Source organism: Triticum aestivum, chromosome 7D, assembly GCF_018294505.1.
Source record: "Triticum aestivum cultivar Chinese Spring chromosome 7D, IWGSC CS RefSeq v2.1, whole genome shotgun sequence".
NCBI lineage: Eukaryota > Viridiplantae > Streptophyta > Magnoliopsida > Poales > Poaceae > Triticum > Triticum aestivum.
In genome coordinates, this window is record NC_057814.1 from 527,568,868 (window position 1) to 527,581,030 (window position 12,163).

A 12,163-nucleotide genomic window follows, 5' to 3' on the forward strand; every position below is an offset into this window, starting at 1 on the left:
GTGTAGGTCACCGGTTGTTTGACATGTAGGCATGTGTTCTTCTATGTGGACACCGGGTAATTTTCAGTCTGGGTCCGCCCCTGTGCCCCAATTTAGTACCTTTTATATTGGCAGTATAGATATAGACAAAGATAGATGTGCAGGTTTACGCATGTTATATTATCGGAATCCATGATGAATTTCACATTATGTTACCCAGGGAAAATATTTTTAGATTGAAACCACATGACCAATATTGGAGGGAGGGTGTACCTTGAAAACTTTAATAGTGATGGTTTGTTTGAGTCCCTTGGGCTGGGAAACTGTCTCAATTACACCTCCGAGAGTCATGGGTGCACCCTCTTCTGGCTGAAAACCGCACTGAGCATTGGGGCAACCAGTTTCTTGGAACCCATCAGTCTATATAAACAGTAATAGAGCAGAACAGCAACACATGTTAGTACGTAAAAGGATAGTTAATTAAGCCATGCATCTATAGTGGGTCAGAAAAAAGCCGATAGTAGTATTGATTCATGAGTCGGTCGCTCAATTACCCACCGTCCACAGAGCAGCTAAACGGGTGCGTGAATCGCCGTACATCTTGGGCGAAACCTACAAGAAGCAATGTAAGCCATATGTGTATCATTAAGCTGGCATGTTGATAACACACACACACACACACACACACACACACACACACACACACGCACGCACACCTCCCAGCCGATCTGGATTGCATTGTAGCTGGTCGGCTCGCCGTCCCCTACATCGAAGAGGTCCATCGAGCCCACGGTGTACTGCTCGGTGCCGAGGTTGAAGTTGTACACGTCCATCGTCGCGGTGAACCCGTAGTAGCCCTCATCTGATGCTGCTGTCTGGTGCGCAGCAAACTAAGTGACCACAGAGCACAGAGTCAGTACTTTTGTGACATGACCAGATTCATCAAGAGGATTGGCTTTTGAATAGAACTCAAATCAACACACGTACGTAGTATGTCTGAGAGCCGCCGGATTCAGCGTCGAGCGGTGAAACTTGACTAAGCAATCTTTGGCGCAACAAACTCGTTTCGTTGCTCGACTTTTGGGGTTTCACCTGATCAACAATGAACGTGCAAATTAATTAGCAACCTATTTAAAAACTAAGCTAGATCAGACGGACTGCGAGTGTTGTAATTAAGATCGATCGACTATGAGTAGTACATATACCTGTTGATTAGTTGGGTAGAGCTCGGCAGCATGGGTTCCACTGCCGGCCAAAAGCACCATCCACACGGTGAGACGAAGAAGATCAACCATCGCCTCGGCCGGTCTGATTGCACGCTCTTAATCTCGAGACAAGCCAAACTTATATGGACGCCGGGTTCCCTCGTAATAAAGTTGGAAGTTATTTTACTCATACTAGTAAATTTGGAAGACCGACGCCCGCTAATATACGCTCGACTTTTGGAAAATCTACCCCTTGAGTTTCTTGTTTTCATTTTTAGCGTAAGATCGGTTCCTCTTTGGAAGTAAAACTTGTCCAATTTAGGGCGATAAGTATATATATGGCATTTTTGAGAAAAAATATCCAGGATGCCGATCTCACAGTCCTTATGAACATTCCATGGATATTCATACACGATTTTGGGCTCATGGTGACCATCCTCTACTTGTGTTAAAGGGACAGTGGTATCTCTAGCTCACCAGGGTTCAAGTCCGGATGTTTGTATTATTTCTGAATTTATTTCAGGATTTCTGGTGATGCGCTTTTATTGAAGGAGACGTTTCCGTCGACGACGAGGCGACTTTGTAAATCTCAAGATGATATGCCGGCTCAGTCTTTTGAAGGTGCTCATATGGATAGGGAGTGCGTGTGTGCGTTCATAAAGTTGAGTGTATGCACGTATGTATGAGCGCTTGCGTCTGTACTATGTTAAAAAAATACCGTTCTCAAAAATAAAAATAAAAAATAAAATTCGACGTGTGTCCAACCGCCACGTTGGCCATCACATGACCATTAATTTGAGTCCACTGCGCCTCATGCCACCGACGCCGTCAGAACAAGCCACAACTGTATTTTATTAAGGACAACTATGTCCCTTCTCAACGATTTCAGATGTCTTGGCATGTATATTTTTTTAACTTATACGACACTTTATTCGGACTCAAATAATAGTTTTCTAGGGATAATAACTGAAATAATAGTTACTACCTCTGTTCCTACCTCTGTTCCTAATTGCAAGATGCTTTGGCTATTTTCATAATAAGTTCAGCTAGGAGAAAATCAGAAGGGTCATCATCCCAAGAAATTACTGAATTTGTCCAAAACCTTTTCTTTCCACTTTCGCAAGGTGATTAGGGAAAGCCTTCCTCCCCTCGATCTTCATCGGCGAGCCCGTAGATTCGCCTCCCCTCTGCTGTCCGCTCCGGCGACCGGTGGCGGGAGGGGATTCTTGGTGTTTCCGCTGCGGCTAGTAGATAGGTAGGGTTTTAGTCCTCGCAAGGGTGGTGTATGGATGGATGGCGGCACTTCTTCTTCGAGTCAGTCTTCCGGGTTTTGATCCTTCTCAAGTTCGTTTGTTGGGATGAATTAGAGAAGCTCCGGCATAGCTTCTTGCCGGCTCTTCAGGGCGGCAAGGTTAGGATTTCTCACCATGCGTACGCAACGGCGATATTTGATGGCAGGTTCTTCAGATCTATTCAAGGATTCAACGGCGAGGATTGTGGCTCCAGGGCGTTGGTCTTTAGAGGCACGTGCACGAAGACTTCCCAACTGTTACCGACAAGGTCAGGGCAGCTCCGATATGGGAGTGGCGACAACGGGGTGTCGGTGGCTTGTTCTGACGGCGACAATGGTCGCTCGATGGTCCATGGACCTCGACATAGTTTTTATTATGTTTGAGGTGCATTGTATTTCCGATGAATCTATATAATAGATCTGATTTTTTTTCAGAAAAAAAGAAATTACTGAATTTGAATCATATGAATTCCTAGCTAGTTTGTGTGCCGCCTTGTTTGCTTCTCTTGGACAGTGAGCAAAAGAAACACTCGTCTAGCTAGGAATAATGGACGGCTCACTGTCGAGACGTGTGTTAGAGTAGTCATTATGGTATACGACTTCTAGTCCAAGTCAGTTTTGTACACCTACCTCAAGTCGGTTTGTACCCTCTTATATACTCTTGTATGCCGCACCAAATCATCAATAAGCAATAGTTTTATTCAGCTTTCATGGTATTAGATACCGGTCCCAGGGTTTAGGGTATGGCTCCGCCAACGCCACCGCCGCCGCCCGGCTACTTCGAGCGCCGGGCCGCACTCATCGCCAAGGCTGCCAACGCCGCGGCCGCTTCTCTCTCGGCCCTCACCATAGCTCCACAAAACTACCCTGCACCCATCCTCGCCGCACCAATATCTCTTGCTGACACAATCTCCGACGTCAGCCCCTACACCCCCATAGTTCTTGATCTCGCCGCCCACAACTACTACCATTGGAGACATCTCTTCGATCTCCACCTCGGCCGCTGCAACCTGCGCTCGCATGTCGCCGCCAACTGTCTTCCCCGCCCCGACGATCCGCAATGGTTGAAAGACGATCTCGCGATCGTCCAGTGGTTCTACACCCGCATCACCACCGAGATCTTCAACATGCTCGATCACGACGGCGCCACCGCTGCCAACATCTGGCACTCCCTCCGTCAGCTCTTCCAAAGCAACACCGACGCTCGGAAAAACGCTCTCCACACCGAGCTTCGCAATATGGTGCAAGGAGACGCCCCGGCGAACCTGTTCTGCCAGCGCGTTAAGACCATTGGCGATGAGCTCCGCGAACTCGGCGATACAGTTAGCGACTCACAGCTAATCAATATCGTCGTCGTCGGCCTCAGCGAAGACTTTGACAAGCAAGCCTCGTTCATACCGATGATACGGCCCCCTCCTACCTTCACTGAAGTACGTTCCTTGCTACAACTCGCGGCAGAAACACAAGCTCGCAAGGACTCTCGCCCCAAGGTCTTTCATGCTGCGGCTCGTCCTCCTCTGTCGTCTACACCAGCGCCGCCTTCCAGGCCGGCTCCTGCCGCCGGGCCGTCCGCATCGTCATCTGTTGAACCGCCCCCAGGCTGGCGTCCTAGTCCGAACTACCGCGGCAAAAACCCTATCTACAGGCCGCCGCCGACTCGTTCGGTTCCGCCTACGACATCACCAGCACCGAGTCCTGCACCACCCACCAGTGCTCCATCTGCGGTTGCATGGCGGCCTCCTCATGATCCTTGGACGGGGCTTGTTCAAGCATGGCCCATGCCCTGGTCCGCTCCGTCCACCGTCGGTGCTCCGCCGGCATACTCAGGTGCCTGGCAACCCGGCCTTCGGCCGCCTACTGGTGCTCCCAGGGTTCTCAACCCCCGACAGCCGGCCAATGCCTATCACGCCGCCCCGATGTATGCTCCTTATGGTCATTACAGCACCGACGGCGGCGCCTACTACACACCTCAGCCGGCCCTGCTCCCGACGCCACCCCCACCACAGCCGGCCAATGCCTACTACACTCCCCAGCCGGCCCTACTGCCTTCACCATCGTATCCGCCGGCACTGCTTCCGACGCCACCCTCACCTGCGACGCCGAGCTGGGATCAAGCTGCCTTTCTCCAGGCCATGAATAACTTTGCTGCACAAGGAAACTCAGGTACGGATTGGATCTTTGATTCAGGGGCCTCTAGTCATATGTCTGCATCTAGTAATTGGTTATCTTCTTGCACTAAATCTCCTTTCCCTTCCATTATCCTTGGAGATGGATCATCTATTCCTATATATTGTGTTGGTCAGACTCAACTTTCCTCTTCCACCAAACCTCTTTTACTTCGCGATGTTCTAGTTGCACCCGCCCTCATTAAAAATCTTATCTCTGTTCGCCAATTTACTTGCGACAATCTAGTTTCGGCTGAATTTGACACTTTTGGTCTATCTGTGAAGGATTACCTGACCAAGGCCGAGATCGCTCGCTTCAATAGCTCCGGTGATCTTTATTCTCTTAATGGAGTTCCTATCGCCACCCCTCCAACATCCATGCTGGCCTCCGTCGATCTTTGGCATCGTCGCTTGGGCCATCCCAACCCCGCCGTCTTAGCTTCTATGCTTAGTGAATTTACCATACCATGTAATAGGGACTCTCATAATTCTGTGTTTTGCGAGTCTTGTCAATTAGGCAAACATGTGCGTCTTCCCTTTAGTTCCTCTAGTTCTTGTAGCACTTATCCCTTTGAATTAATACATTGTGATTTATGGACCTCTCCCATTGCAAGTGTTTCGGGTTTTAAATACTACCTTGTTATCCTAGATGATTTCACCCACTTTGTCTGGACTTTTCCTGTACGCAACAAATCCGAGGTCCATTCTCTTTTCCTTAATTTTCAACGCTATGTGTCTGTTCACTTCTTCCTCCCAATTCGCTTTATCCAATGTGACAATGGTCGCAAGTTTGATAACATTAAAAATCGTACTTTCTTCTTACAACATGGCATCCTGCTTAGGTTCTCATGTCCCTACACCTCCCCTCAAAATGGTAAAGCAGAACGCTCTCTTCGCACCCTCAATGATATAGTTCGCACTCTCCTCATTCAATCATCTATGCCTCCCAAGTTTAGGGCTGAAGCCCTACACATGGCCACCTTCCTTCTAAATATCCGACCTTCTAAAACTAAACCCAACACTACTCCCTATTATTCCCTCTTTCTTTCCCACTCCGACTACTCCGCGGTTCGTGTTTTCGGCTGTCTCTGTTTTCCCAATGCCTACGCCACTTCTGCAAATAAATTGTCACCACGCTCTATCCCATGTGCTTTTCTCGGCTTCTCTGACGAGCACAAAGGCTATCGCTGTCTCGACCTTCACACCGGACACGTTCATGTCTCTCGTCATGTCACGTTTGCTGAGCACATTTTTCCTTTCTCACAACGCACTACTACACCATCCAACACCCCTAGCTCCGCAAACACCCCCTCTCCCCGTCCTTTCCAACTATATACTCCCCTACCTGCCGAACACAACTTATCACCACCACCATTAACACCCACCATAGCCAATCCCAACCATACACTCACCCCACCCGAGACGTCCCCAACACCCCCGACCCCTGCTCCCTCCCCAACACCCCCGGCCCCTCCTCCCACTCCACCACCCAGCCCTGCTCCCACTCCACCACCCAGCCCTACTCCTTCGTCCGACTCTTCCGCTGCGCCGGACTCACCAGTACCCACCTTACCCCCTCGTGCTATTCCTACAGCAGCCCCGATTAATGATCATCGCATGCGTACTAGGGCCAAATCAGGATTTCATCAACCCCAAGACCGCCTAAACCTTCATACCTCCGTATCTCTCACTTCTCTTCCAAAGAATTACAAAACTGCTCTACTTGATCCCAATTGGGCCGCTGCCATGCAAGAAGAATATAATGCTTTACTTCAAAACAACACCTGGCAACTTGTTCCTCGCCCTCCCAATACAAATATTGTTTCTGGCAAATGGATTTTTCGCCAAAAGTTCCACTCCGATGGGAGCCTCTCACGATATAAAGCCAGGTGGGTTTGTCGTGGCTTTTCTCAGCAACAAGGAATTGATTACGAAGAAACCTTCTCTCCTGTTGTTAAACCTAGCACCATTCGCACCGTTCTTAGTGTTGCTGTCTCCTCTTCATGGCCCATTCACCAACTTGATGTGAAAAATGCTTTCCTCCATGGTTCCCTTCAAGAAACTGTCTACTGCCAGCAACCTCTGGGTTTTGAAACCATCCTTTCCAACTCATGTATGTCTTCTTCAGAAATCTCTCTACGGTCTTAAACAGGCCCCACGGGCTTGGTTTCAACGCTTCTCCTCCTTCATTCAAACAATAGGCTTCACTCCATCTCTCTCCGACACCTCTCTTTTTGTGTATCATCAAACTTATGACACTGCCTATTTACTTCTCTATGTAGATGATATCATTCTTACCGCCTCCTCTCAAAAGTTCTTAGATCATATTGTCTCTCTTCTTAGATCTGAATTTTCTATGACTGACCTAGGACTCCTTCATCATTTCTTAGGCATTGCTGTTGTTTGAGATTCCTCCAGCCTTTTTCTTTCCCAACGCCAGTATATTCTTGATCTTCTTAATCGTGCTAGTATGCTTGACTGTCAATCATCTCGCACTCCTGTCGATACTAGTTTTAAACTTTCGGCTACCGGTGAACCCTTTTCCGATCCTACTCTCTATCGTAGCCTAACAGGTGCTCTCCAATATCTCACCATTACTCGTCCTGAAATCTCTTTTGCTGTTCAACAAGCATGTCTCTATATGCATGATCCCCGGGTTCATCACTATAATCATGTTAAACGCATTCTTCGGTATTTAAAAGGAACTCTCAATCATGGTCTCCACCTCAATAATTCTTCTCCAAACTCGCTTACCGCATACTCTGATGCAGACTGGGCTGGTTGTCCTGACACTCGAAGGTCCACTTCCGGTTTTTGTGTTTTTCTTGGTAACAATTTGATTTCTTGGTCTTCGAAAAGACAGGTTACAGTCTCACGTTCGTCGGCCGAGGCTGAGTATCGCGCTGTGGCACATGCCGTTGCAGATACAATCTGGATTCGGCAGTTACTCTCCGAGCTACATAGGCCTATTGAGCAGGCCACTATTGTCTACTGTGACAACATATCAGCAGTCTACATGACCAGCAATCCAGTTCAACACCGACGCACAAAGCATATTGAGATTGATATTCATTTTGCCCGTGAAAAGGTTGCTCTTGGTCAGGTTCGGGTGCTTCATGTTCCCTCTACGGCTCAGTTTGCTGACATTTTCACCAAGGCACTGCCTACTAAGCCGTTTCAAGATATCTGTTTCAGTCTCAACGTCGTCGAGCCTGCCGTTGATACTGCAGGGGGATGTTAGAGTAGTCATTATGGTATACGACTTCTAGTCCAAGTCAGTTTTGTACGCCTACCCCAAGTCGGTTTGTACCCTCTTATATACTCTTGTATGCCGCACCAAATCATCAATAAGCAACGGTTTTATTCAGCTTTCAACGTGGTGCCACCTTGCTCGGCTTCACTACCTCCACCTTGCTCGGCTTCCTCGCCTGAGACGTGGTACCACAGACCAAGCTGGATTCCGCTTGGACAAATCAATTGTAACGCCCGGATAATTAAGCTACAGTAATCCCACGCTAATGATGCCACATCACCACGATTACTGTTGTTAACCTCGCGATGATTCGAAACCGTTTCAAAATTTAAATTCAAATTAATGTCAATAATAAAAGTTTTCAAAAATTTAAACAAAAATGTTCGGTGGGTGCCAGATATTGCACTGATAATTATTGTGAAGAAAACATATTTTTAGAAAATGCCAAACTATTTTAAAAATGATGTAAAATAGAAAAGAAAATAAATAAAAAGAAAAGAAAATGCAACAAAGGAAACAAAAAAAAGAGAACAAAAAAGAGAAATAAAACAACCCCCCCCAAGCTGGACCGAACGGCCCAGCTAGCCGCCGCACCGGCCGGCCCACCAGGCCCAGTCGGGCCTCCCTATCCCTCCCACTCCCGAAACCCTAACCCTATCCACCCCGTCGCCCCCCCACTACCCCCACTCCTCTCTGGATCCCCTCTCTCTCGCACGTCCCCCTCCTCCCCCCGCTCGATCTGGGCGCCCCCGCGCCCGTCCCCGCCCGGAACGCCACCGCCACGGCCACCTCGCCGGAGCCACCGCGCCGCCTCCTCCCTGGAGTCCCCCGCTCGCCCGACGACCCCGCCGCCTGGATCGACGCCGCCTCGACCTCGTCTCGTCCCCGACGGACTGCTTCCCCTCCGGCGCCGTCGTCCCCGACCCCCCTCCACGAGCCCCGCTACCTAGACCTCACCGCCCCGTGGTGAGGCCCCGGCATCCCCTCCTCCTCCCTTGCTTCGGCCACTTCGGCCAGGGCCTCGCTCACCGGCGCCCGCACGCGCGCGCATGTCCCTGACCGCGCTCGCCCGCTACCCCTCGCGCGCGCTCACCGCGGTCAGGCCGCGCCCTGGCCGCACGCTGTTCCGTCTGGCCGCGCCCGTCGCCCCGCGCCAACGCGCCTCGCCGGCGCCGTGCCGTTGGCCGCGCCTGGGCTCGTCCCTGGCCTCGCCCGCACGCCCGCCGCTCGGCTCCGCCCCTACCTCTCACTGCCCTGCCTCGCCGGGCCTCTTCCCCCTCGCCCAGGCTCGCCGTCGCCCGCACCAAGTGCCTCCGTCGAGCTCCCCGAACGCGCCCGCTCCTTGCACCGGTCGCGCCCCGCACCGGGCTCGCCCCGCTCCGGCCATGGCCGGCGCCGTGCCCCGCCGTGGCCGCCAGCGCCCACGCCCGCGTGCCCCTAGGCGTGCGCCCGAACGGGGCGCGCCCGTAACCCGTCGCCCACACCCCTGTATGGCCTCTGTGCCACTGAACAGAGGGGCCCAGCCCACAGAATGAAAAAAATGATTAAAATAATAATAATAATAAAAATAATAAATTAATTAATAAATATATAAATAAAACAAATAATAAAAATAAATTTAATAAATTAACTAAATTAATCAAGTTAATTAATCCTGTTTAAATTAATCTAATTAGATAATTAATTTAACTAAACAGTAGTTAATTAGGTAACAGCCCCTGACAGGTGGGACCCACCTGTCAGGTTGACCAGGTCAACGGTCAACGTTGACTGCTGACGTCAGCATGACATCATGCTGATGTCATAAATCCATTTTCGAATTAATTTAAATAATTAGTTAAATTCCAGAAATTAATAAAATCTTTAGAAAATCATATCTTTTAATCCGTAACTCGGATTAAAATATTTTCAACATGAAAGTTTCTCAGAACGACGAGACGAATCCGGATACGCAGTCCGTTCGTCCACCACACCTCCCTAACCTATCGAACTCGCAACTTTCCCCCTCCGGTCCGTCTGTCCAAAAACGCAAAACATCGGGAATACTTTCCCGGATGTTCCCCCCCTTCGCCGGTACCACCTACTGTCGCGTTAGGACACACCTCGCACTACTCATTGTCATGTCACGCATCGTCATGTTTATGTTTGCATTGTATTTACTGTTTCTTCCCCCTCTTCTCTCCGGTAGACTACGAGACCGACACTGCTGCTGCCCAGTTCGACTACGGAGTTGACGACCCCTCCTACTTGCCAGAGCAACCAGGCAAGCCCCCCCCTTGATCACCAGATATCACCTATTCTCCTCTATACTGCTTGCATTAGAGTAGTGTAGCATGTTACTGCTTTCCGATATCCTATCCTGATGCATAGCCTATCCTTGCTACTACTGTTGTTACCTTTACCTGCAATCCTACATGCTTAGTATAGGATGCTAGTTTTCCATCAGTGGCCCTACATTCTTGTCCGTCTGCTGTGCTATACTATCGGGCCGTGATCACCTAGGCGGTGATCACGGGTATATACTTATATACTATATACATGACACATGTGATGACTAAAGTCGGGTCGGCTCGTAGGAGTACCCGCAAGTGGATCTTTGTGGCGGAGCGACATGGCAGGTTGAGACCGCCTAGGTGAGAGGTGGGCCTGGCCCTGGTCGACGTTCGCGGATACTTAACACGCTTAACGAGATCTGGGTATTTGATCTGAGTCTGGCCATGTGGTCTATACGCACTAACCATCTACGCGGGAGTAGTTATGGGTATCCCGGCGTCGTGGTATCAGCCGAAGCCTTCGTGACGTCAGCGACTGAGTGGCGCGCGCCGTGTTGGACCGCTTTGACGTAACCGCCGTGATCGTGTGGGTTGCTAGGTCTGCTCGCGGCCGCGTTCGCAACGTGCAGGTGTGCATAGGGCGATGGGCCCAGACCCTTGCGCGCTTAGGATTAGACCGGCGTGGTGACCTCTCTGTTGTGCTTAGGTGGGGCTGCGACGTGTTGATCTTACGAGGCCGGGCATGACCCAAAAAAGTGTGTCCGGCCAAATGGGATCGAGCGTGTTGGGTTATGTGGTGCACCCCTGCAGGGAAGTTTATCTATTCGAATAGCCGCGTCCCTCGGTAAAAGGACGACCCGGAGTTGTACCTTGACCTTATGACAACTAGAACTGGATACTTAATAAAACACACCCTTCCAAGTGCCAGATATTACCCGGTGATCGCTCTCTAACAGGGCGACGAGGAGGGGATCGCCGGGTAGGATTATGCTATGCGATGCTACTTGGAGGACTTCAATCTACTCTCTTCTACATGCTGCAAGATGGAGATGACCAGAAGCGTAGTCTTCGACAGGACTAGCTATCCCCCTTTTATTCTGGCATTCTGCAGTTCAGTCCACTGATATGCCCTTTACACATATACCCATGCATATGTAGTGTAGCTCCTTGCTTGCGAGTACTTTGGATGAGTACTCACGGTTGCTTCTCTCCCTCTTTTCCCCCTTTCCTTTCTATCTGGTTGTCGCAACCAGATGTTGGAGTCCTGGAGCCAGACGCCACCGTCGATGATGACACCTACGACACTGGAGGTGCCTACTACTACGTGCAGCCCGCTGACAACAACCAGGAGTAGTTAGGAGGATCCCAGGCAGGAGGCCTGCGCCTCGTTCGATCTGTATCCCAGTTTGTGCTAGCCTTCTTAAGGCAAACTTGTTTAACTTATGTCTGTACTCAAATATTGTTGCTTCCGCTGACTCGTCTGTGATCGAGCACTTGTATTCGAGCCCTCGAGGCCCCTGGCTTGTATTATGATGCTTGTATGACTTATTTATGTTTTAGAGTTGTGTTGTGATATCTTCCCGTGAGTCCTTGATCTTGATCGTACACATTTGCGTGCATGATTAGTGTACGGTCAAATCGGGAGCGTCACAAGTTGCAATCCCCTATGTCCCTTCACTTCCTCCGTCACGCAAGAGTCAAGACCATGGCGGCCCTGAGCTCCATGGCGTTCTTCTCCGTCCATCCCCCTGCCCACCACGACCATAGCCTCTGGATGCACTAGCAGCCGCCACAGACCCACCAGCTCCTCCGCGGTCGTATCCTTCATCAGATGCTCCAGTGTGTCATCCCACGCCCCGACGCATATGCAGCTCGAGTTCGTCCTGGGGTCTCCGCTGGCTCCGATCTCCAGGTGCGACATGTGTAATCTATTTCCTATGCTTTAATACCTTTGGGGCAAGTAATTGACAAAAAACTATCACATTTCACGTAACCGT